Source organism: Typopeltis vanoorti, chromosome 7 (assembly GCF_054136105.1).
Source record: "Typopeltis vanoorti isolate ZY-2024b chromosome 7, IOZ_Tvanoo_1.0, whole genome shotgun sequence".
NCBI lineage: Eukaryota > Metazoa > Arthropoda > Arachnida > Uropygi > Thelyphonidae > Typopeltis > Typopeltis vanoorti.
In genome coordinates this window covers 24,562,704-24,589,177 of record NC_143555.1, presented here as the reverse complement: position 1 = coordinate 24,589,177, position 26,474 = coordinate 24,562,704, and the positions used below count along the sequence as shown (strand labels likewise).

The following is a 26,474-nucleotide window of genomic DNA, read 5'->3' as shown; positions in this document are numbered from 1 at the left end:
TCGAGGGAGAGACTCTGTCGGTGATTGGAACCCAACAGTAGTAATTTAACACCATTCATCCAACAGAAACTGGATCAATTCACTTTGATTCTTTGGAGGTGGGAAACCTTGTCTAACAGCTCTCTTTAAAATGTCCCATAAATGTTCTATAGGATTTAAGTCAGGCGATTGGGATGGCCATGGCTGACACCTCATGGCCATGTTTCGCAAACCACTGGGTGACCACATTTGCTCGATTAATGGGAGCATTATCCTGTTGAAACGTGGCTGGCTGCGTAGGAGAAAAGTGTGAAAACATGGGATGAAGATGATCAGTTATGATTGAAAGATAGCGTGCAGCATTCATTTTGCCTTCCCGTACAACAAGTGGACTCAACGTATTCCATGAAAATGCGCCTCAGACCATTACAGAAACACCAAAATCTTTCACAGTTGGAAACAATCACTCTAGCTGGTAAGCTACCTTCGGCTGAAGCCAAAGGTACGTATTCGTCCGTTTGCAGCAAGAAAGCACGAACGTGGATTCATCCGACCATATGACATCCCTCCACTGTTGTGTAGTCCTTTACCTGTGATCTTTGTACCGTTAAACTTGATGACCTGCATTGACAGGAGTGATCAAAGGCTTGCATAAGGCAACGCGACCATGATATCCAACTCTGTTTAGTTCCAGGCGCAGTGTTTTTTTTTTTTTTTTCTTCTTCATTTTGAAATGGGTTTCTCACAACCGGTGTTGAATGTTTCACACAACTGCTCAGCAGTAGCCCGTTTATTCTTCGTGGTAAGCGCAATAATGCTCGAACGTCCCTATCTTGCAGAAGCGCTAACTTCCACTATTGCATTTCGCTGATGATACTCCTGCAGTTGACTGCCCTGCTGATAATCTTAGAGACTGTTTCTCGACTAACATATGCAATTTCAGCTGTTCTGGTCACAGATGCACGTGCCAGCCTGACTCCAACTATCACGCCCCTTTCAGAGTCAATGAGGTCCTCTCTGGATTTCTCAGGATTCCATTTTAAAATACAATAAATGGCGGCAGGCCTCCGTTTGCCTTTATACACACGTCCCTAAGAATTTCGGGCGTATATTTGCATATCAATTGTATCTGTATTTGGAGCATCGTAGACACTGCATTGAACCCGATAGATGTGTGTCCTTTTTTTTTTCATTACCCGTATATTCGCTGTCAAAGGCAGAGGATAATTACAAATGGGGGAGGGGGGGGAGATTAGCTGCAACACAAGATTAGTGAACCCTGAACAGATAAATACCTAAATGAGATTTGTTTTCAAAAATTTAACATGTACATTATAAGGATCACAACATTATTAATATATGTTCCTTTTTGGCAATCTTTCATTAGGCAGATAAAAGAAAACTTAAGAAAACTCAGAGAGAACTCAGAGTAAGTAGAAACGGTATACACAGAATTTCATAAAAATTATTTAATAAGCATATTCGGCAGACTTTTTTGTAATATCTTTCATTTTCATAATACTGTTCTGTTCTTTCTTAATGTATGCTTTTAACCAACATATTTACATAGTGGGATCTTGGACTACAAAAATAATAAGCATTTGAGATTCCCAATTCCTTTCAATTTTTATGAACAATCACACACACAAAAAAAATCTTCTGGATACTTTATATTAAAAATGTTTTAAAAAATTAATCTAAACACAATCACCGCTAACAAAGTTAAAATTTGGTTGATGTTACTACATCTATGTGATTGTGGATCAACACGCTTTTCTCTTCTTTTCATTTTAAGAGAGAGAGGGGGGGGGGAGAAACTTCAAAATAATCACTACGACTTCAACAAAATAGAATATACGCGTATTTAACACATTTATAGTAAAATAGTCTTTTTTCCACGAAATCTAGAGATTTATCGCAGAAGGTGAATCCTAAATATCACCATATCTGCCATATTGCGTCGTAAAAGTAGCTGCCCATATTTCCACAGTCTGACTGTTCCACAGTCTGCACAAGTCATACTGTCAACCAGAATCCTATTTACTATTCATTATCATCCCGATATAAAAAGATTTTCCTCACTCACCTGATCACGAAATTCTTTAACTTTATAATTGTATATCTTCTATAACTTCTATAATTGGTCTTAAGTATTTACCTCGGGTTGTATTCTCTTGTTGAATAACTTAATTCGTATCAGTTCAGCACATTTCGAAATCACAACATCGCTTATCTAAGTTATGCGGTCCATTCTCACAATCTTTCTTCATTGTTAACATTCCGCATTTGTAATATTGTTTTCATGCGTCTGTTAATTTCTGTAGCTGCCCATATTTCTTTCTAATTCAATGGACCAAATCTATATTCAGTAATCAACAGCTTTTCCGAATCAGGCTTCTGTAATGTGGATAATAGGAGAACCACCTCGAATTAAAGCTGATGTTCTCCATCAACAGTTTTTTGCACTAGTTACTGTTCTATTGTTGAGTAAGAATACTTCAATCTATTCATTTCGAAGTAAATAAGAATTCGCATTCCCCACTCTGTCTTACCTCCATCGGAATCCCCCCTCAAGGGCTATATTTACTTCATACTTAATTAATCTCCTCAGTCCTCTAATTAAAGAAGCAAATACATCTAGTCAAAACATTCGCAGTAACATCGTTAAATTGTTAATATTGTTAAATAACAATCAGCAAGTTCAGGTACCAGTGACTCTCCACTTGCAGTTGTCCTTTACCAGTGATGCTAATTCGACCTCCCCCCCCCCAAAAAAAAAACTATTAGACAGGAACTTCCTGGGTTTTATTCACCAATTTAAATCGTAGTTAATTATGTAAAGTAACTGTCAAATGGCTTCTTACAAGATTCAAAACAATCAGGCTTTATGAATCGTCCACGGTGAGATACTAAATATATATTGAAATGTAATTATTAGGCAGAACTCCCTCTTTCGCTAAAGATGCGGACTCATACAGCAGCTATTCAATTACCAATTACACGTGTTAATCCTTCACGTTTTCCAAAATCTTAATCCCTATTCTAACAATGCAAAAGGATATACAGATTTCATGCATTTACCACAGCATCCAAGTAATAAAAATTCTACTTTTCGAAAAGTCACTGATCTGAACCATTTTCAGTTTCCCAACTGTCAATAAGCAAAAAATCCAATAAAATCTCATTTATTAGTACACTACCTCGAAAGGTTAGAACCCATCCAGTGCCGGAGCGTTAATACATTGCTGACCTTTTCTGTTTAAAGGAATTAAATTAAACACTTTTTTATGAAATGCCATGACTATAATGAATTGATTACGAAGGTCTGTTGTATTTTCTGGCCTTAACTTTATGGCATCTAGTCGCCCAAATTTTCCGCTATATACAGGGTGTTCGGGATAAATTTGACAGTTTCGTAAGGAAAAAGAAAATCTTCTTTGTATCTATTAAATTTAATGAATTGACAAAAAAACATTACAGGCAGAGTTAATTACAATATTATCAACAAGATTTACTCAAAATAACCACCATTAGCATCGATCACAGCTTCAATTCTGCTTCGGAACCTCGAACAAGCTGATGCTACAGTCTCCCTGGGAAGGGCCGCAAAAACTGTTTTAATTTTATCCATTAACTGGGCTTTTGTATTACTGGAAGTGCGATTGGTGTCTTTTTCAACTGCGCCCCATACAAAATAATCCATGGGGTTAAGGTCTGGGGAGTTTGGAGGCCAAACATTTGGACTGGTGAAGTCGTAGAAATTTTCAGACAACCATTTTTGACTTTTCCCAGAGGTGTGGCAAGGGGCCGAATCCTGCTGCCATACATACGGCCTACCATTGGCTACCCTTGTTATCCAGGGCTTGACTACAGTTAGCAACTCCACGAACAAAGCCCGAATTCCAATGCCAGGGTTCTTCAACACCTGTTCCTGCAGATTTGCGAGGAATTCTGCTGTACGAACGCAATCAGATCGTCTGCTAGGGATCTTTCTTCTTGCTACATCCTCGTAGTCACCATTGCAAGTCTCTAGTTCATGCCTGATTGTTTTTACTGTATTCAGGGAGCATTGGGCAGCAGTCGTAATATCCTTATTTTGATGGCGGGCACGAATCATCATGATACAAGTTATTCTCTTCCATGATTCAGGTGGGTTCCAGTTATCCATCCTTTCTGACATCTTGTATATGAATGAAGAAGGGTCCAAACTTTTAAATGAAGAGAAGTGTGTGTTAATACATGTAACTTACGGAAAAATATAATTAATTATAAATATGTCAAATTTATCCCGAACACCCTGTATTTGCCACGTAAGAAATAAATCTCTGTAATTTTTATAGTCTTTCATACCAAGGTTTTAGTTCTCATAAGTATCACCTAGCTAACACAGCTTGTCAAAAATTATTTCCTTTTTTTTGAAGTGTATAGCACACCATTTTCTTAACTCTTCCTTCATCGACTTTGCTCTACCCTATTCGTTTTTGTACCTCATGAAATACATTCTAAGATTAGGTTTTCAAATAAACTTTAACCCATTTCCAAATTCCGCTATTTCTTCTCTTTTAACGCTTCCATCCATGAAATTAAATTTCTCCCACTAGTAACCTGCATGAAATAACTGTATCCTACAGACAGCAATCGAAAACGGTGTCACATTTCGCTCTGACCGTGAACTAATTCAGATCAAAAATATCTATCCTACTTGACACTACACACACATTTACTTTAACAATCTTCCAAGTCATAGCAAAAATGCAATATTCAAATAGCAATGTGTTTAACAATCCACTTATGCGAGGTCTTAACATCGTTCTTTTTTAGCTAATACAAGCGCTACTCCAAAATAAAATTTGTCTGTTTAGACAAGTATAAAATTAAAGCAAATAATAAATAAATAAATAGCATTCAACTGTTTTTTTTAAAAAAACATTAGCTTTTCTAACACAATTCACTATTTTCTTTAAATTAGAACGGCAACTTTATAGCCCTGTAAAGGCTATGAAGGACTTTGTTGATGTTAGTACAAATTAGTTAGTAGTCCCGAACAAGATGATGAAATCAAACAGTACTAGTGAGAATGGCTAAAACAACGTTTATTAAATTCATTTGTGTTAAATAATAATATTCCGGTGTCTTTTATATTCAAATTTTTTTCTTAGAGGAACAAAATACTGTAGACCGTTAGCTATCACCAAGGAAACAATGACTCCAATGAATTATTCAACAATCTACTGATTCAAAGCTATTACCAACGTTGCTGTACTTATTATACCAGATTCCATTTACCGAATTGAACTTTTCCGAGTTGATTAGCAAAAGGCGCAATTTATAGCATGAAAGAGAACACAACGAGATATAAAGAAACGAACCGACCTCACATGAAGAGTGCGCAACAGTGAAATATCCCAATGAGGGCATTTTTATTTTACATTCTATGAAAGTGAATTCGCACAGCGGCGATTTTAACCACAGTTCTTTTAACCACAGAAGGCAGAACATTCTGCCTTCTTGTAGCTTTTAAATGCTCACGTGACAACAATTTTTGCATTTTATTAACGCATTGCTTTTAAATTAGCATTATATGAATATCCAGTTTTCAGACTGTCCTCTGATACTAACACCTGGGGGTAACTTGGATCGATATTTATGCTTATTTGATCTTCAACCCTTCTCTCCCCCAAACAAATTTTAAAGACGTAACAAGCAAGAATTTGGGTGTTTTGAATAATTTCAAACATATTATTTTAAAGGCATCAAAATATGAGGCGCATTACTAACGGACTTCACTTTAAAACAATAACAAGACTTCGTATAAATAACTGTTCCCAAATACATCTATACAAGTATAATCGAATATCAGGAGGGATTATTTTATTGTCTGCGAAGGGCTTGTGTATCAATAATTCTTTCTTATAAGCAATATATAATGAAAACCAGCAGTATTATTTAAGTGTCGGTAAGCATCTAATTGTCCCTGCGGTTAGTCTAAAATGTGCGCGTCGCAACCATATGCCTGGGGAAGGAGTGTCCTAGGTTCGATTCGTGTTGGAGACGTGAGGAGCTTAACGATTTTCCTCAGCCATAGCCAAGTTAGCCGGTCTTGGGCGTGGATAGTAGGGTTTTCCCCAGTTTATTCTGGGGTTTCTCATAAACCCCAGAATAAACTGGGGGGGGGTTTCACAAACCGTACCCGTGAACACACAGGATACAGCCATAGGACATAGCACGGCAAGGAAGGCAACGGGAAACCAACTTGCTCATAGTCACTTCCTTAGTATTGTAGCGTAGCTGCCCAAACCATCCGTAAGGATGAAAGGAAATCATTCCATTCCAAGCATCTAATTGAAAACATTTGCCATAAATATAATAAATTTAGTTTAATCCTTTATCCAAGTGTGAGCAAACAAAGTTTGCGCCTGAAAGTATCTTCAGGACTGGGGTAAGGTGGTACAACACCATGGCAACTCCTTGCAAAGGTGGAGCAAACTAGCATCACTCCTATCTCAGTATCTCCCATAATGCAAAACACATCTCCTTGCGGATATGTATAATGTTATGCATTAAGGGAAGGGCCACTACCCAGACTAGTTTCAACCTTTATTGAGGTCTCTTCAGTGGGAGCCAGGCCCAAGTGGCGATACCAGCCAGAAGCATTAGCAAGGTCATCTCTACCTATAGGAGTTGCCAAATGGTGTACCACATTTTTAATATATTACTCTTGCTCCACATTTGCAAGGAGTTGCCCTGGTGTTGTACCACCTTACCCCAGTCCTGAATATACTTTCAGGCGCAAACTTTGTTTGCTCACACTTTTATAAAGGATTAAACTAAATTTATTATATTCTAACCAAGTGAAAAATAAATTTGCCATAAATGGCACGAAAGTGACACGTCCAGAATTAGTTGCTTCTGGAGGTAGTTGATTATTGATTTCCAAAAATTGTAAGGATATTTCTGAAATCCTGAGCTAGTTTCATGAAGTGCCGACGAGCAGTGACAAAAATCCAGATGATGGGATTTTCTAAATTAAGCCCACGTTTTATTTTTCAGCGAGTTCCAGAAACTTTGAATGAAGACGTTCTACAATTAGTGCTTTTATATAAATGATGCACTGATAGACGCTTCACTTGTCGACTTCGTTTAGAGAATCCTATAACCCCCGCCCTCCCTTTCTTTGTGTTGCCTTTTCGTATCCTTTGGTTTTAGATATTTGGAAGTCTAAAATTTCTAAGGTTAAAAATCTCACGAAATATAATCCTAAGCTTCTAAAAAATCTTGCTTATTAGTTTGCTTTCCGAATTTTACGCTCTTTCTATTCATCCCCCCCTCCTCACCAATCTTATTTATATTTAACCATACTGGAAAGAGTGTGCTCAGTTTTGATTTTCTATAATAAACTGTCTGACTGACTATTGGTGGCCAGGTATAGGCGTTTTTGTTACGAGTCTCAAAACACCGGCATTATATGGTGCATTGAGAAAATTTGGACATGTTTTAATTATTAATGTATTAAGGGCTTTTAATAAACTTCATTATGTATGCTATAAACAGCGCTCAGGAGTACTTCTTTTTCTGTAGAAACTTGCATATTATATATCTGCACGCTGATATAGCCATTTTCAAATATTTCACACCTAGGTTTCGAATGGTATCATTGTGCACGAATTTGCTTGGACTGTAATGCAAGCTTAAAAAGTATTTAGTAGAGGCACGCACGCATTACACATTATACTCATGAATGATACCCCAGGCGATCATTCATGAGTATAGATGTGATAAATTTTTCAACGTACTTCTGATGTTTTCTTTAGCAATCATTTAGTTGTTTTGGCCATTTTGCCTTGTTAACTGCTGAAGATTAATGACTAGAAATATTAATTATATCTATTCTTGCCATCCCTTTTTATCTTTTTCAGCATCTTCACTTCCAAACAAAGGTTTCTTATGTGTGAAAGGCTATAAAGCGGTAGTAAACATCAATGTGACAGTAACACAGTGTCTTTTCCCCTCTCTTTCTGTAGCAACGATATCGTTCAAGAGCGTTAATGTGCAACAAGGGTAAATATAAACAGCCTCATGTAATGGAGTTCTGCTGGAAAGATGTTACATTTCTCACAAAATGATGATGCATCCTTGTAACATGGATATTTAATAAACTGTGGCATTTCACCTGAAGTAGTGACAAACCTCAACTGACTCAGCCAAAAAAAGAAATCCTGTTAACTTTAAAAAAATTTCAGTTAAATTATTTATTAAAAAAAAAAAAAAAAAAAAAAACGAAGAACATGAAAAACAAGGAAACTGAATCAAAGCACTTGTCTATTATAGATGTGCACAGTATTTTAGATTGTTGTAAATAAAATAAAAATACTAAATTTGAATTTTGAAAGAATAGTGGCATTAGAATCCTGTATTTACATAATACTCTTTATGAATTTTATCTATTATAGTTGCATTCAAAACACAGGATTGGTCTAATGGCAAAAAACAAAAAAATAAATAAAATAACAGTAATTCCAGAATTTCAAGGTGGAAGTCTCTTTCAAAGCAACTCATGTATTTGGTGATACGAGTTAATTGTTTCTGAAACTGTCGAGAAATATTCCTCTAAATATTGAATAATATGATGGTATTAAGTTTAAGCATATGAATATGCAAGCAAGATTTTTAGTCTATCGAACATCCTCTTAAATATTTTATATTTGATAAAATTCATTATTTTGGCCAGTTTAACACTGACTCAATTACTACAAAAATATATCATAAGCCGATAAAATATAGGGAAAAATTTGCGTTTCGATTCATATCACTCCTACTAAGTAAAAAAATCTGTCACACTTATGCAATTTATAAACTCATATAAATACCTTTATAAGAGCTGTTAACCCCCCAATGGAAAACAAGTATATTAAGCAATAATATCTATTAAACCTCTGTAAAACCTTGAAATATATATTCAAATATATGAACCATAAAATGGGTTTTGCTAACCACCTTACATTATTAAATCCTCTCATATCTCTATAACCAACAAAACAAGAAACATTCCAATTTACAATGTTGTATATAGTATCTCATGCCAATTAAATTCTGATTCAGATCCAAAACCGCAACCACTGCCACTGCGGCTCACGCCATTGAATATAACCATGTCCCACAAATTGAAAAGGCCAGCATCCTCTACTTCCAAATATAGTAAGCTATATATCGCAATAGTTAGCTTCAAGGCAAATTTTAACCATATTAATATTCACTGATCTTACATTATTTCAGACATTTTGCTGCTCCATCATATAAAAGTGAATGTGAAAGTAACAATCAATCAGAATTTCAGTCCATCGGTGCTGGTCCATCTACATCATGGATTTTCATCTCAGTTAAGTGTACTTTGCTGTAGTGATGTCAGCTGTCCAGTTTCATGTTCAAATCACACTTGATCTATTTTATTATTTTCCCCACAATGTGTTCTTTTAACCTTTCTTGTAATTCTTGCAAATACTTAATATTTTGGTCTTTATTTTACTTTTTTATACCTTGGATTTTATTCATTACTAATTTCTATCTTGTATTTTATCTATTAGTTCTATATTTTGGATTTTTATTCATTACTTTTTAATATCTCAAGTTTCACTTATTACTTCTAAAATATTGCATTTTAAATTTAATGCAAAATCTATATTACACTATTAATCCGGTTTTCATATTCTTTTCTTCAAAAAAAAAAAAAGAATAAAAACAAATATACTTGGAATGACAGAACAATAATTATAATTGATTATATCATTACTAATTAGAAACTAGCTCTACGTGTGAAAGATGAACATGTTTACAGAGGAAGTAAAATGTTTTTAGATGATTATTTAGTAGACTCTGAAATGCAAATACTAGAAAAATGGAGAAAGGAAGTAACTAAGAAAAAACAAGAAATAGAACAAGTATACAAAATATATCCATTATAAGAAGAAAGCATTAGCATTCTCTGTCAATCCCGATTAACAGATTACCTAAAAGAGGCCCAAAATCGGTGAAGATATAGAAGAAGAATGGAAAACATTAATAAGGATAATCCATAAAGCAGTCTCTGAGGTACCCGGAAAGAGAAATATTAAAAAGAAAAACATTAAAAATTTAGAACACTGATATAGAAAATGCGATAAAAGAAAAAAATGGCATGCAAATCATTCCTTCATAAACATAAAAAGGAAACAGAAGAAATATACAAAAACAAAAGAAATATAGCTAAAACATAGTACAGAAAGCTCTCCAGGATTCTTGGGACAGATTTATTAATAAAATAGAAGACATACATGGAAGACAAAACATAGCCTGCGAAATATTAAGGAACTTAATGAATAAGAGATACAGCACAAATGAACATAATACAAGAGAAAGAATGGATAGAACATTATAAGAATTCATTGTTTGACTCAATTTAATAACAGAAAATAATAATGAAGAAATCAGTACTGATATAGCACCAATAAAACTGGAAGAACTAAAAGAATCAATAAATGTATCTAAAACAGAAATCAACTGGATTAGATGGCATAAATACAGAGCTTTGGAAATATGGCAGAGAATACTTACATCACAAATCCTTAAATTTAATAAATAATTGTTCAAGAAAATGCGAGGTTCCATCAGATCGGTTAAAAGCTGAGGTTTTATCTTTAAGCAAGGTGACAGAAATTATTGTGGAAATTACAGAGGAATAAGTTTATTATGTACAGGTTACAAAATTTGCAGTAAAATCCTGACAAAAAGCCTTTGAAACGTTGCAGACAGTCTACTCTCAGAAGAACAAAATGGTTGCAGACATGTAAGAGCATGTATAGACAATATTTATGTGTTAAAACAAATTATTGGAAAAAAAAAACATGAGAATTTAATTTAGAGACTCATATGGCCTTTATAAAATACATAGAGAAAAAATATGGAATATAAAGAAAAACAAAACAAAACAAGGTTGGCCATTATATTTGGTACAATCTATACAAAGTTTATATAAAGATACAAAAATACAGTTATAGTTAGGTAATAAATTAACAGAAGAGATTGAAATAAATCAGGGTGTCAAAAAGAGATGTAGCTTATCTGCAATTCTATTTAGTATATATTAGTTCATGCCATGTGGTTACATAACTCATGGAATATCTCTAACCCACAAAATTTAAAACTTTAATTTCATGAACATTTCAGTTCATCAATTATATCAAAATAAATCAGGGTGTCATATATATATATATATATATATCAAAGCACATCTCCTTGCGGAGATGCATGATGCTATGTATTAAGGGGAGGGCCACTACCCAGACCGGTTTCGGCCTTCATTGAGGACTCGTCAGTGAGAGCCAGACCCTGAGTTGACAAGGTTGAAGTAATGCAGAACTTATAAATTTTACTTATAGAAGTTGCCACAAGGTGATTTGACCTTATTAAATAAAAATCTCAGGATGAGAAAAAGATGTAGAAAGTTTGTACCTTTCTGTATACTATACTTTAAGAATACCAAGCAAATTTAAAAACTTGGTTTTAATCCTTTTTCCCAAGTAAGCAAACAAGCAGGTAAGTCAAGTTCGCGCCTGAAGTATTTGCAGGTCTGAGGAAACTCGTGGTAAAGGTGGAGTAAGTTCTGATCACTTTCCTAGTATCTCCCATAATGCAAAGCACATCTCCTAGCTGACATGTATGATGCTATGCATTAAGGGAAGGGCCACTACCTAGACCTGTTTAGACCTTTATTGAGGGCACCTTGTGGCAACTTGTATAGGTAAAATTTATAAGTTCAGCATTACTTCAACCTTGGGTATATATATATATATATATATATATATATATATATATATATATATATATATATATATATATATATATAATACATATATATATATATATTACAAATATATATATATGAAAGATGAAATATTTTTTAAAAAATAACTGAATAACTAGAACCGGATTTAAGTAAAAAGGTTTTAATATAAAAACACGACCAGTTTTGGCTTGTAACAGCCTTCATCAGGTGACATTATAAAAGAAAGAAAAAAGAAAAAACACTAAAATACTGAAGCTTAAATATACTATGAACATCATAGAGAGTCTCTATACATAATTGACATTAAATCATTGTGGTTGTATTTAAAGCTGTTCTTTCGTTTGTTGTATTGTTGGGAAAGTACGTGCTAGTAGCAATCTCGCAAACACCAAGGGTGAAGTAATACAGAGGTTATAAATATTTTACCTAAACAAGTTGCCATAAGGTGCTTTGACCTCATTAAATAAAAATCTCAGGATGAGAGTAAGATGTAGAAAGTATTTTACCTTGGGTATATATTATGTTAAAAGATACCAAGCAAATTTTATAATTGCCTAGTGTTGCACTACGTGCAACTGCAAACTTGACTTACTTGTCTGTTTGCTTACTTCTGAAAAAGAATTAAAAACCTAGCTTATAAAATTGCTTGGTATCTTTTAACATAATAATACCCAAGGTAAAAAATTTTCTACATCTTACTCTCATCCTGTGATTTTTATTTAATGAGGTCAAAGCACCTTATGGCAACTTGTTTAGGTAAAATATTTATAAGCTCTGTATTACTTCATCCTTGGCAATTTTCAGGTCTGGCTCCCACTGACGAGACCTCAATCAAGGGCGAAACCGGTCTGGGTAGTGACCATTATCTTAATGCATAGCATCATACATCTTCGCAAAGAAATGTGCTTTGCAACTGGGAAAATTCTATATATATATATATATATATATATATATAGGATTAAAAACCTATATATATATACGGAACAGGCAAATGCCTAATCCTTGAAGAGAAGAAGAAATCCGATTTAGCTTCATTGACCACCTCACAGCAAATGACATTACGCAATGAGCAACAGACAATGACTTAATTTGTCCCTGTGTGTTTCGTGCTATCATAGTAACGAGCGAGAAAGTGTTATACAGAAGTTCCAGTATACATGAAACCAGTTATACACCCCTCTCTTGAAAAGTTACATCCATCTTTTATTTTAAATGAAAAGAATAAAGCAAAAAGGAAATATTAGTTCTGCTACTTTGAGTTCGCTTCCTTTTACTTCTTTTTACTAATCTGCGGTTATACCTTACGAAGTGCAACAAATATCACTGATTTCTGGCTACTATTGGAAGGGATTCAACGAGTTTGAAACACCTAATTCTAAAACAAAAATCAAAACAGATGATTGATTATATTCACTCTGGAGTTCGGATATTCTATTAGTTCCATGTTATGACTATTCTATCTGTATAGTAAATGTCCATCATCACAAGATTACAGACCTAATAATATAATTTTCCTTTATTAATTTTGTGTTTTTAGTAAAATTAGCGAACTTCTTCTTCTTCTTCTTCCCTTCACGTATTAGGCCTAGTGGCCTGTTACGGAGCTATCCTTAGCTATTCTAAGCTGTACCCGTCCCGTGGATAAGCCCTATGCCTCCCGGTGTGTCCTATGTCTGTAGATGCATATGTTCATGGGGCCGGTTTGCCTGCTTGCGGGAGGAAACAACCCAGATAAACTGGGGAGAAAAATCCTGCAGCCCAAGACCGGCTAACTTGACTATGTCTGAGAAAGATCCTTTAGCTCCTCACGTCGGCGAGGGGAATCGAACCCCGGACACTCCTTTCCCAGGCATATGGTTGCGAAGTGCATAGTCACTCGGCTAGCATTAGCGAACTAATATAATTATATAACGAGGACAATATTACATTTAAAAGTAAGGAAAGATATTAAATATCAGTGTATATAGCCCAGATGAAGGGAAACGTAAACTATAAATAGAAAAATTGTATTAAAAATCTACAAAAAGAAACAAAGAGTTATGTAACAATAATAACTAGATTTTTAAATACAGATATATGCCAGGTACATGCTAAAGATTTAAAAGAAAACTAAAAGAAAAGTAATGAAAATGGAATAAATCTGATTAGGTGTTTGTATAAATAATAAATTAAGATGAAATGATACATTACTTAATCATAACTATATACTGACTTGGAAAACTACAAATGGGTAAAATCTATAATAGGCTCCATTATAATTAATAGAGAAATCTTACCTGAAAATTTCTTGATATTAAAAGTGTAATAGCAGCAGATATAGGAAGTGACCATCCGTTGTATCTGGAAAGATATTTGGAAAAATAAAGACATCACGAAAAAATAAAAATAAAGTAAAATATATAAAGGGAGCAAAATATAAATCAGAATTTGTCCAGGAAGTAACTATAAGATGGTGGTGGGCGGTAGATGGCGTTAAATGTGGATAATTGGTAGTAGAGGTTGGGTGTAGAGTTGAAGATGGACAGTTGTATAGTAGGTGTCGTCCTGCGATGAGTCTTCGGACTCCTTGGAGGTGTCACGAATAAGAATAAGATAACAATACGAGAAAAGGTTGTTAGATAAAAAAAGAAGAAATACAACACAAACAACAGAAGAAAAGAAGAAAAGGCTGCTTTTAAAGATATTGTACATAAAGCAGCAAAATAAGCATCAGAAGAGAAAAAGGCAATTAGTACAATATCTAATCAAAAATGGATAACATGATTTAAAGAAGCAAAAATCTTTGGGAACAAAAACAGCATTCCAGGGTTTTCAACAATATATATCAACTAGATCAGTGTCTGAAGAAAAAACTATAATAAATAAATAAAGTAAATATAATTATAAGAAAAATTAAACAGGAATATTAGAACTAGTGCAAAGAATTAAAACACGACATTTATTGTACTCAAATGAAGAATCTGGTGAATAAGACGAACTCAAAATGGATAACTAGATACAAGTATAAGACAGTATTGAATGTGATAAACGCAAAGATTTATTTTCATAATTTATACAGAGAAAAGTGTAAATATATAACCAAAAATAATGTTTATGAAGATAACTACATAAGTTTTGAAATAAAAGAAAAATATATAGAAAATGCTTTAAAAGAAATGAAAAAGAGAAAATTAGCTTTAATTTTCTATTTCATAATAGAATGAATTAAAATGTGCAAAGAAACATTCAGAAAAATAAATCTATATGTCCTAAATGCAGTGTTTTGAAGAAACAATCAAATAATGTATGACCTGTAGAAGGGACTAAGAACACTTATTTACAAAAACAGGCAGAACAAATCCGAAGAATTACAAACGGAGTAAGTCTGCTGTGGTAAACATTAAAATTATGCACAAAATGATTGAAAATATATTATAAAATTGAATTATATGAGAGCAACAACAACAAAAAAAAACTGATGAACAATAGATGCAATATTTAAATTAAAGCAAACAAAGAAATCATTAGAATTCAATATTTGACAGGAAACAGTTAAGATATAATAACCACATCAAACAAATATTTCAAAACTGGTGGCAGGCAACCAGTCACAGACCCTCTACAGTACTCTGTACTTGCATAAACTACTGTCTGCTATCTCTCCGTCAACCAGTCTCCTAGCGTCGTGTTCATGCCCATTTGATGTAATTTATATCATACTTGATATAACTTCTGTATTTTGTATAAGGATTTCATGTGATATCCTATCAAACGTCTTTACGATGTCCAACAAATGACTGTACAGCATTCATTCAACCCAGCTGTCGCCTTATTATAGAAATTAAGTTACTGAAGCATGACCTACCCTTCACAAACCCATTCTGCCCTACATACAATATCCCATTCCTATCCACCGATTCTGACTTTTGTCTTTAACCAACATTTCAAATAATTTGACCACCACACCTGAAATGCTAAATTGTTTATAATTAGCTTCTTTGATCTTGGAACCACCTTCGAAAACAATGAAACTATTTTAACCTTCTTCCATTCCCTCGAGCTCTATCTGAGCTGAGACTCAGACTACAAAAAACTGAATACTTAAAAGTGTTAAAATTAGAAACTCACAGATCGGCTAAGACTAAAATACAGCTAATAAATGATTCCCAAAAAAAAAAAAAAAGAAAGAAAGAAAAGGTTAATCGAACAGTCATACAGAAAGAATGCGGGATAACATATAGGCTAAGAAAGTAAACAACTCCATACCAAAGGGGAAGAGAAGCAACGGTGACGGTAATGAATGCAACTAAGCTGTTTTAGCAATTAAAGATAGAAGTATGATATATTCAGAACTATTCAATGAGTGAGGGTATAGGAATTGACAACGCCATACCGAACGAAGTACAGTACCATGCTTTTATTATAGGGGTTCAAAAGTGCCAGGTGATTTGCTATATTTTCGGTGCATGCAGGCTTCTCTTGATTATTTGTTCAAAATATGCTAGAATCACAAGTGCAGCTCTAGAAATAACACAGTTAATCCTCCGGTCTATAGTCAAACTTCTGCTAATGTCTCATAACTCCCTGCTCACTGCTGCGAATGCCTACCATTTAATTAAGTGATTATTCTATATTTAAAATCCACTGATCTTTGATTGTGGAGTACTTTTTTACAATTTAACAATGGCTGCAAATGAAACCATCTTCTTAGTCGTAATACGAAGTGCTGCTTACGCGGATGACTGCCATTTCTCTACGCTGTATGACCACGCTTTTTTAGGGGAAGGGGGAATCATAACATACCAAATAAGGATAGTTTGCAAACGGAGCTCATACTTTGTTGAATTTTACCCTCTACAGGCTGAGCACACAAGAGGTTTACAAAACATCATGTTAGTATTTGAGATTTAAAAATTCCGTATTGTGTGCAAATAAGAGGTTAACAGGTCAGTAAGTTGCAGTAAATGGCTAACATGGTTTAAATAAATCTCTCCTGCTATCCATGACTAATATTTTAATAGTGAAAATAGTTCCCCCCCTCCTTATCCACGGATTCAGAGACACCTCGCGGATAGTACCGAACCCTATATATATATATATATATATATACAGGGTGTTCGGAATAAATTTGACAGTTTCGTAAGGAAAAAGAAAATCTTCTTTGTATCTATTAAATTTAATGAATTTACAAAAAACATTACAGGCAGAGTTAATTACAATGCTATCAACAAGATTTACTCAAAATAACCACCATTAGCATCGATCACAGCTTCAATTCTGCTTCGGAACCTCGAACAAGCTGATGCTACAGTCTCCCTGGGAAGGGCCGCAAAAACTGTTTTAATTTTATCCATTAACTGGGCTTTTGTATTACTGGAAGTGCGATTGGTGTCTTTTTTCAACTGTGCCCCATACAAAATAATCCATGGGGTTAAGGTCTGGGGAGTTTGGAGGCCAAACATTTGGACTGGTGAAGTCGTAGAAATTTTCAGACAACCATTTTTGACTTTTCCCAGAGGTGTGGCAAGGGGCCGAATCCTGCTGCCATACATACGGCCTACCATTGGCTACCCTTGTTATCCAGGGCTTGACTACAGTGTTTAGCAACTCCACGTAGCCATCTGAAGTCAACCTGAGGCCCTCTTGGAAAAAATGCGGAGGCATCACATTGCCTTCAGAGGATACACATCCGAAAACCATCACAGTTTGGGGAAATTTAGTCTGCATTACACGAGGAATGTCCTTTGTACTGTATGCAAGCCTCTAGTTCATGCCTGATTGTTTTTACTGTATTCAGGGAGCATTGGGCAGCAGTCGAAATATCCTTATTTTGATGGCCGGCACGAATCATCATGATACAAGTTATTCTCTTCCATGATTCAGGTGGGTTCCAGCTATCCATCCTTTCTGACATCTTGTATATGAATGAAGAAGGGTCCAACCTTTTAAATGAAGAGAAGTGTGTGTTAATACATGTAACTTACGGAAAAATATAATTAATTATAAATATGTCAAATTTATCCCGAACACCCTATATATATATATATATATATATATATATATATATATATATATATATATATATATATATATATATATATATATATATATATATATATACTATGTTTTTCCTATACTAAACTGGGCACAGTAAAAGATTAACAACAACAATAACTAATATATAAATATAACAATTATAACAACATACTGTAATAAACGTTATGTGCATGGATTCTTAGGAACATCAGCATAAGTTTTATCATTATTATTATTATTATTATTATTACAGAGGGGGCGCTGTGTAGGCAGACGGATGTACGTACGCTGTACCGCTGCTCCTGGTTTTATAGGTTTAAATCAGTGTCGGCCCGTACATAAGCACTGCGACACTCCCAAGGAAAAAATGAAAAATTTAAATTTTGTTTGTGTTTATAAATAATAACAATGCTTACAACATTATATAAATGCAATACAACATGTTAAATGTTACAGCTTATGTTTCGCTGGTGATTGAATAGTTAATAATTGGAATTGTTCGATTAGCACTTTAGATTACGACACAAATACACTGCGATCTAATGCAGTGTTCGGAATTATCACGTTCGACCAATTGCACCCAGACTCGCCAATATTCGTTTGCACTTGTGATTGCACGTTACAAGTCATTCCGACACTGCTCGTTTGGGCAGTGTATCGTATGCTTGCTCGTTATTTCTGTGAGATACGAAACTTTTATTATTGGTGTTTGTTCGTGGTGAGGGTGAAATATTTTTAATAAAGCAATTTTTTAATATGTAAATTTATATATTAATAAATTGGTTACTGATTACGAAAAAGATAATTTTTTTTTTATTTATTTATTTTGTATTTGCAGCACCCCCACTTAAAAATTTCACCGGCCTCCACTGATTTAAAGTGTTATTTAACTCATGTCTTTAATTTGAAAGTGCTGCTATTTAATTCTACTAGTCACGCTGAAGACAGGGACGTTCAAATCACCAAAATCGGATAAGTGATATTCAAATTTTCAGTGTTGGAAGTTCATAGAGTGTACTGCAGTCACCAGCCAATGAAGAACAAAGGACGTCGCCATTTTAAAAGTCGCACTATATAGTCGATAACGGGAAGAAAGCTAAAGGTCACCAAGACAGCTAAGGTCAAGCACAATGAGCTGTAACAAGTGCAATAAGCCATTAAGCAATGAAGGGGACGGGCCACATTGTTCCGGATGTAACAAAAAACACTTCCACCGTTCAGGGATCTCAGAAAGCATCTGGAAAGCAAAAGGAACTGCGAAACGAACTGAATGGTGATGTCAACAGTGCCGTGAGAAAATAAAGAACAAAGACCAGACACGAAAGAAAAGTAACGACGCACATCAATGTAAGCCGTTTCCTGATCCTAAAATTACAGATAACTTTGATTCATTTAAACTCATGGTGAAAGACTTGCTAATTACACATGGCACAAATCAACAAAAAAATTGAGGAGTATGAACGTTACATACAGTTCAATAATGAGACCTCTGAAGAAATGTCAGGAACCGTGAGAGAAATAAAGACAAAATTAGCGGTAGCGATAGAAACACTCCAGCGCGAAAATCAAGAATTGCGAAATGAAGTAAACACGCTCAAGTGTCAAATGGAGCACATGCTACAAAAAGAAAGAAAGAAAAAAAAGAACTTCAAATCGAGGGAATAACAAAAGAAAATGCAGAAGACTTAAGCAACATAATGCAACTGATTGGCAGCAAAACTGGAATTTAAATCGCAACCACAGATATCACCTCTATTACCGAGGCCCACAAAAAACAAAGAGAGACCGCCACCAATCATCGCTCGTTTTACCAACAGAAGTCTGAGAGACTCCCTTCTTGCAGCAAGCAAGAAAACAAGGCCGACAACAACGATCCTAACTGATAAGAAACTCCGAACACCAATCCATATAACGGAACACTGGACTCCATACTTCAAAAATCTTTTATATCAAACAAGCAAGGAAGACAAAAAGAGAGAAAACTACAAGTTCCTGTGGACAAAGAATTCTCAAATGGAGTTCTCAAACATAAGCGAACATATCCAGTCAGATAACATAAACTTCAAGGGCTTTGACTCTTTGAATAAATGGTCAGACAACATTTCCACCAATACTAACTTTACTGTCGTACACAGAAACATAAGATGTATAAAAAAAAAACACTGGCTTAAATTGATAACAGAGCTTAATTATACCATGATAAACATAGATGGGCTAATACTGACCGAAGTTGCAATAAACGACACAGAAATTTACGCATACAACATAAATAATTACCAAACCCATAACTTATGTAGACCAAACAAAAGAGGAGGTGGCATCGTGGCATTTATCAAAGAAAATACAATGTAACTGAAAAAAAAACTCATTTAGAACATGAGGAAACACTAATTTTGGAAATCACAAATATCCACAACAGTATCAAATACACAATAGACACAATATACAGATCCCCAGATACAATCCACTCAGCTTTCTTCATGAGTTAGAAGCATGGCTAAGCGGCATCGAACCCCGTACAACACACAGGCTCATCCTAATAGTAGATATTAACATAAATACTCTTGACCACGCTTCTTCAACCACTAACACATATCTTGATATACTAAGCCAGTACAACATAAACCCTACCATTAACTCCCCAACAAGAGAAGAAAACTCAATAAATCACTAACACAATCATGCATCGATCATATCAAAATATGGGCTCCCATCGATACACATACATCATCAGTAATTAACGTAAAAATTGTCGATCACTACTTTGTCTCAACTTCGTTTTATTACGTCACCTCCCCCCCCCTCCCACCACCACAAAAGTCGACAAAACTCGTAATTTCCATGTAAATATTGTTTACATGGATAAACATGTAAATATTGTTTACATGGATAAACATGTAAACAATACAACCGGAATTCCCTACTTAAAATACAAATGATCCTGTAACATTATACGAGAATTTTAAACTAAAGTTCACAGAAATATACAAAAAAGCAACAAAGCCTACCCAAACGAGGTGACAAACAGACAACAATCCATGGATAAATGACAACAATCCATGGATAAATAGTATTACTGTAAAAGAAAATCTATGGAAAAAACTTAAAAAGTCACCCAGTAACACACATTTACAAACTTATACAAAAATTCAAGAAATCAACTAGCAACAAAAATTCGTAGGGCAAAAAGACGCTACTACTTCCAAAAATTCATGGAAAATAACGACAACATTAAACAAACATGGGCTACACTCAACGAATTAGTAACTCGAAAAAAGAGCCTGTGTAGCTCAATAGAAGTGGCGTTTGCACTCTGCGGTGCTTGACCGCACGAAGAAAGGATTTGGTGATTCAAATCTAGTCTCCGAACTAGAGGAAATTTTTCTAAGCCTTTTTTCGAACGGTTCCCGAGTTAGTAGATCTCTGGCATGGGCTGGAGGGTTTTTTCTCCCGGAAACTCGGGTTTTTCGTCCCGTAAACTCAAGAAAATCGACCGTTGAACCCACACTATTTTGAGACATTAAAAATATTGTGTTAGGATTAGGGACTACGAGATGGCGGCACTAGCTTGCCGCCTTCTTCACTGCGTACCGATGAATCAGTGATAATCTTGGGCCAGCTAGCTCTCTGATTGGCTACCAGTGGAGATTGAACTGCCCACTCTGTCTCCAAACGCCTACTCCCTATACAGGAACAAATAGGCGTTAGCTGATATTTTTTTTTATGAAAAAAGAAAACTTCAGCACAAGATTTTATTGCAAAAAGCTTCAGTCAGGACACAAACCAAGAGGAACTAGCAGACTCATTCAACTATGCTTTCACAAACAATATCACACAACTCCAAAAGACAAACTTCCAACGATCAACAAAAAACTACCGGCACAAAGTCAACAACAAACGATGTATTTTCTACCCCTAACAAAACAAGAACTGAAAGAAGCACTCCTACAACTAAAACCAAAGACAGCTTCAGGAATAGACAATATAAGAATCACAGAACCTTATAACACACTTTTGAAGAAATAAATCCAATACTTTTGAAACTCGTGAACATAATATTCGACACAGGCATTATTCCACAACAACTATAAACTGCAGTAATTACGCCAATATACAAACACGGCAAAAGAAACGATACTCAGAACTACAGACCAATAGCTATCCTACCAGTCATTTCAAAAATTCTAGAAAAAATAACACACACCAGACTACAGAACTATCTAGAAACAATATCATCTCACCAAATCAATACGGCTTTCAGGAAACAAAAAGCACTATCACTTTATTAGAAGACATCGCAGACACAATAAACAAAGCTCTCAACAAAAACAAGTACGCCGTCCTTATACTGCTGGACCTAACCAAAGCATTTGATAGACTTGAACATGACATACTACTCACCAAACTATACTTAACACTTTCATTGCCAAGCTGAAAATTGGAATTTTGTGTGGTGGCCAAATTTTTATTATTTTTTATTTTTTTATTTAGTTAGCGACGTCCACGCGATAACGCATGATCGGCCATTTGGTGAGAACTCGCATCGCGTGATCGCGCGATATCGTTCATTGCCAAGCTGAAAATTGGAATTTCGTGTGGTGGCCAAGCATACGAAATTCCAATACGCGATAACGCGTGATCGGCCGTTTGGTGAGAACTCGCATCGCGCGATATCGCGTGATTGGCAATGAACGTGTTAATAGGTATAAGAGGAACACTGCATACATGGCTTAAGAACTACCTCTCAAACTGAACAAAAGTAACAAAAATAGGTACATGTCACAGTCCGGGTATACAAATAAAACGCGGTGTACCTCAAGATGCCATATTATCACCCACTCTATTCAACATATACCTTAACGATGTTCATAACATATCCATAAGAAGTCAAATATTTCAGTACGCAGATGGCACTGCACTACTAACAATCCACAGCCCTCAACACGGCTCTCTGCAAAGCACAACAAGACCTAAATGAAATCACAACATACTTCCACCAAAACGAAATTCTAATCAACGGAACCAAAACACAGATGTTGATAATACACAACCCAAGAATCATACGCCCCGCATCACTATCGATACACTGTCACACATACATTAACAACAAAAATACCTGCCAATTTTCCGAAATCAAACCTGTAACACATGCAAAATACCTCGGTCTCTATTGATTCCCACCTTAAATGGACAAAACATATAGAATACCTACACACTAAACTCCGGATCATCGTAGCAAAACTCTTCCAAGTTAAAGACATTATTCCATCCAACATAAAAAACTCCTATATCACGGTATCTGCGAATCTCTACTCAGATACGGAATAACAGTCTATGTAAACTCATCAAACAGCTACCTAACAAAATTAGGAACATTACACAGGAAAATCGTGTCAACAGTGATCTGGACACCTGACACGCAACAACCAATATCCGACAAGCACATGGAGATACACAGAATTCTGAGCATTAAAAACCTGAACAACATGACATTAACAAGGAATTACTTCAACATCACCTATCGAAACAACAGAGACACATATCGTATAACACGACCCACAACAACTATCTACATCCCTGCACCCTTCAACAAAATTCATATGGTTCTTTTGTGAGATCACATCATATACGCACGCAACTCAAATACCTATCCAGAAATTTAAAACACATAGATAACTACAGAACATTAAAACACGAACTCTGGAAAATATAACAACAAAGTTAACATACCATTAACACTAATATACACATCACAAATCACCAGCATCCAATGCCCATACATAAACAGTAGCAACAGCATAAATAGTGAAGCCTAAATCCCACTATCTTCACAAAAGCTAACCCAAGCTTCGAAGTAGATGGGATTAACTTTCCTCACTCAACCATACTTAATCCTTATAACCAAAGAAGCAGATTATGTAATAAAACAGTTAGTAAAGTATACAACAATAAAGAAGATACTGATTATTATTGATAATATCATTAATATAATACTCTTATGTAACATGAAAAAATAATGTAATAAATTATTCTTATAATCAAAAAATTATATAAATTAAAAAAAATATTATACAGAAAATTTCTGAATAATCTTCATTGTTAACATTAGAAGAACATTTGTTGTAAATACATGATATAGAGGCAAAAAATACTATTAAAAATTTTAGCTAAAATTAATGTAGAAAATGCAGCACTTAGAGCTGAATTCTGTAAAATTATAAGTTCCAATGTCACTCAAGATGTCTATTGTATGTGTAAATATTTTAGCAATCAATAAATTTCTATTACTATTAAAAAAAGTATTATTATTATATTTATTTTATGAAGTCGAGAACTTTTACCTTTTTCAGTTAAAAGGAGCGTTTTGGAGCCTTTTTTAAGTAAAAAAAGGGTTACTTGAACACAAGCACTGCAATACCGCGACATCGATCTGATAACTGAGAACTACTCAGAACGGGCAAATCCTGATTTCCGAAAGGCTGCAAGGTGGTGTAGCATTCTCTACTTTTGCAACGAGCCTAGTGTTGGAATACCTGGGATCACCGAACTGTCTATTACTAAAAGAAAGAGCCATATGCCTTCATGTAGGCGATGTGAAATTACATTGGCAAAGTGGATATTAGATCCAACATTATTTCAAAGCCCAGTGTTTGTAGAAACTATGAAAGTTTCGTAAATTGACCTGAGTGTTTACGAGAATACAATCCTCGGCATCCCCGAGTTGCTTTAGCTTGCGCTACCTACTTGACTGAAGCAGCTAAGGCAACTCAGGGATCCCGATGATTGTATTCTCGTATGCTCTCAGGTCAACTTACGAAACTTTCATGGTTTCTACAAACATTCGGCTTTGAAATAATGTTGGATCTAATATCCACTTTGCCGATGTAATTATAAATTGTTTATTTCTGGAATTTTTCATTTAATATTTTCGGACCTGGGTTGACTGCATATAACTGAAACCGCGGATAAGGGCAGACTACGTATTTAGCCTATTTCCAACGATTGCTGGATAACCCCCCCCCCCCGCTTAACTTTCAAGTTCTGTTATTAGGCAATATCCACTATCTCATGTCAACCATTTGTTGATCATCCCTCCATCTTGTTATCCACTGCCAGTTCAAATTTGTCCACCTTTCATCTGTTAATCTACTAATATGGCACGCCCATCTCAAATTTAGAATTGTTAAGTGGACCGTTCTCTCCAAGAATCTCTCTGCACCATACGTCTTTTAATGAAATTTGTCTTGTTTTTTAGTCTCTCTCTCTCTCTCTGACCTATAAATACTATAACATCTCTAATGCATCTTCTAATATTACTATGCAGTTCACCATGATATCAGTTTGGTTACAAACTCTTTCATTGGTGATAACCGTGACCAGTTTCGGATGTTAATTCTAGTGCATGGCTTACGATGTCCGAGAAAAATCTTTTAACGAATCCCTGAATGCGTTCGTCATTGACACAATGGATTCTGTTGCGAAATCATCATTCTGTGCAATCTTACAGTTACCCAAGTAGAGCGGACGAAAATTTCTCAAATAAATGCCTTTAGATGCTGAGTACAAGTTTTTTTTTTTTTAATTGCATTCCTAAGTTAGGTAACCAGACTACGTTAAGCGAAGTGAAAGGAGACTGACAAAATCTTCTGTTATTGAACTTTCCGAATTTTTAAGATTATCGTAACAAGAATTCCTTGAATTCTTGAAAAATCAATATCTTAAGTACTCTCTCTCTTTCTCTCTCACACAACAGCCGGAATAAAAATTGCCCCACTTTTTGGTAACAGATTTTTATTTTTATTTTTATTCGAGATTCTCTGGAAATAGTTTCTCAAAGTAGAGAAAGAAGAAATTTCTCTGAATAACATACTTTGGAAACACTTATTAATATAGTTTTTTCCCTCTTCTAAACCTTTATCCCCGCAGAGACTGGAAGATGTTTTTTTTGTAAAAGAAACTTAACTGAATGTAGAATACACTGACGGCTGGACATATTCATTCACTTTAAGAATGCCATAGCTTCTCCCGGAAAATTCTAACTTGATGCACAATATCAGATTTCACATTCACATTCTACGGATATTTTTTTTAACCAATTAGAAGAATCACATCTACTCAGCGATTGAAAACGCCATAGTTCGAAACTTCATCTAGGATGCATGGGAAATGTTGTGGGTCAGTTATCACCTCACACACACACACACTTCCTTGCAAGATAAACCGATAAACTAAGCAACAGAATATATAGTTTATCTCACCGCTTCAACTGCTTTACTGGCTACTGATTCTATGTTTCATCTGCACGGGAAATCTTTAAAAAAAAGCATTTAATTCTTATTTAAGCCATCTGTTGTTTTTTTTTTCCTTTTAATGCGATCACGAGAACGGTTTTTATAGACGTCGCTGATTTCTCATCTAAACATGTGTAATAGAAGAAAATCAGGCTGCGGGTTCGAATCCCACCGTAGGCATGGATGTCTGTGATTGCATTTAGGTAGTACATGAATTTCACCGCCCAGTGTGAGACCACCTTCTCGCTTATTTAAGGACTGAAGTAACTTGAAAACGTTTAGTCTGTAGGGCAGAGTTTCCGGACTAGATAAAATAAATACAAAAATATATAAAATTGATACAAAGAGAAAACAAAATCCTCAGCCTAACC

The 26,474-nt window shown here is 34.9% G+C and overlaps 1 protein-coding gene across 8 annotated transcripts in view; it reads right to left on the bottom strand.

The window, feature by feature from the left end:
* LOC150104529 (lachesin-like) overlaps positions 1-26,474 on the bottom strand; it is a 1,086,504-nt gene that overhangs the window by 903,347 nt on the left and 156,683 nt on the right. For all 8 annotated transcript variants that reach the window (XM_090395729.1, XM_090395728.1, XM_090395732.1 and 5 more), the window contains exon 3: positions 14,074-14,137. The gene's annotated coding sequence lies outside the window, so the exon portion shown is untranslated. The remainder of the gene's footprint in view (positions 1-14,073; positions 14,138-26,474) is intronic.